We start from the raw sequence: 2,269 nt of genomic DNA, 5'->3' as shown, positions 1-2,269 counted from the left end.
AATTAATGTAATTACTATGGACTTAATGCATACATATTATTAAAATATGGGCTATAACAGTTGTATTGATGTATAGCAACTTGAAATGCTCCCAAAAATGGCACTACAACATGTAAAAAAAAATATATATATAAGCTCTGGCGGACTTGGTTCTATGGGTTAAATAAATATCGTCAAATAATCAAGATCTCAATTTCAGTGAAAATAATCGTGATTATCATTTTTGCCATAATCGAGCAGCCCTAGTCACCACACCAAGAAGCTCCATGTGTTTGATTTGGGAGGTTTTGTTTGTCCTCACACAACCCCAAAGAGACCTGGACGGTATGGGCGATCACACCTCAACCACTTAAGTAGATTGAACTAGGTCCTGATGTTGTTGTTGTTAGTGTGTGTGACTGCGAGGTGGAAAGCTGCAGCCGATTGTAGAACAGCAACCGTGATAATAAAGATGCTAAAAAGCATGAAACTGTGGACGGCTCGGCCGTGGAGTTATTACAGGGGGGGTGGGTTTGTATTCCACTTTACTATTAAGATGTTAAATATAGAAATAAGTAGAAATGTCTGGCACAAGTTTGTATGTATTAAGGTGAATGAAGAAAAAGGGAGAAAGTGGAAGATAAATTAGATCGAATGCACGTATTCACTAGCATCGATGATTTGGTATCATTTGGGGGGACTGTGGCTCAGGGGATTGGGAAGCTCATCTGTAACCGGAAGGTTGCCGGCTCGATCCCCCTGCTCTCTCTTTCCTGATCGTTGTGCCTTGGGCAAGGCACTTTACCATACAGCCTACTGGTGATGGCCAGAGGGGCCGATGGCATGATATGGCAGCCTCGCCTCTGTCAGTCTGCCCCAGGGCAGCTGTGGCTACAACTGTAGCTGCCTCCACCAATGTGTGAATGTGAGAGTGAATGAATAGTGGAACTGTACAGCGCTTTGGGTGCCTAGAAAAGCGCTATATAAATGCAATCCATTATTATTTGGTCTTACTTAGTCACAATTGATCCAGCTTAATATGGCTGACTTTAAAAACATTTTAAGGCCATATAACTAATGTAAACGCTAACACAAAATACATTAGAAAAGTTGAACAAAAGAAGAACAAAATTCAATATTTCACACTATATAAATAAAAGCTGTTAAATAGCTCAAACCCAAACAGGAGTCCCCACTCATCTATCTTGAAAGTAAACTTCTGAGACAAAAATGATTCCCTCTTCTTTCTGATGAAACTGTCATTGCCACCAACTGGACCAACTCTGCGGAAAGGAAAACATGATGCTGTTGTGCTGTTAGCTGAAATGTTTTGGAACTGGACTGGTTATATAATTCCTCTTAATGGAGCTCTAATGCTCACTGATACAGGCTTTTATATTGGATTATATTTTGCTGTCTCCTGCAAAAAACAAAACCCTTTATGTTGATGGCCATCCCATTGGTATAGTGGTTAAAAGGCTTGAGAATTTTGGTGAATTTGCAGGCTCTATAATTAAAATTGCCTTGAAGAGGTCTATCCACAACCTTAATGTTAGATACTTGCAAATGTTGATGTGATCCTTACAAGGCTACTCTGTTAGGAGTACAGAATGGCCTTGTTCCTTCTCTCTTAAAGGTTAGCATTGGTAAACAGCATTCTCAATGACTCAGCCAGGCTTTTAATACAAGATATGAAAAAAAGAAACTCCCACAGTTTAGAAAAAAAGAGCTCATGGCTGAATAATAGTTAAAATCTTCCCTGACTAATAACGTGTGCATGCAGCTCAATCAATAATAAATATGCTATGTAGTTTTGGGCAAAACTGTCGTTTCCTCAGCATAAGTTTAATTTCCATGTGAGGCATGTAATTCCCGAGTGTTTCAAGAAAATATAACACTACTAATGTTACTTCCATCTCCAGGTTATTTGCTGGGGATTGGACCTAATGTAAATGAAATGCAAGAGCAGGTTAATTGTGCGGCTGAAGTTATGAAATAGAGTAAAAGTATACAATTTCCAAAACCCCAAACATCAACCTTGACACAATGTTGGCTATTAACTCTTAGTGGCTGTTTACTATAACTGAAGCCTAATCAAGACTTTACAGCAACCATTACAAGTAAGGTGGCTGACTTCCAAGCATCACACAACCTGATTGGTTAATATAACTGCTTCACAAACACTGGAAATGTCAAAAGAAAGAAATAAAGCAATGCCATTGCTACACCTGTATTAGCTCAGTGAAGACTTAAGTGGAGAAGCCCAGAGAAGCATGTGCCTTCCTTAAAA

The sequence above is a fragment of the Pundamilia nyererei genome, unplaced genomic scaffold (genome assembly GCF_000239375.1).
Source record: "Pundamilia nyererei isolate P.nyererei 1_Seehausen unplaced genomic scaffold, PunNye1.0 scaffold00205, whole genome shotgun sequence".
In the NCBI taxonomy this organism is placed as follows: Eukaryota; Metazoa; Chordata; class Actinopteri; order Cichliformes; family Cichlidae; genus Pundamilia; species Pundamilia nyererei.
Note: the sequence above shows the minus strand (reverse complement) of the source record.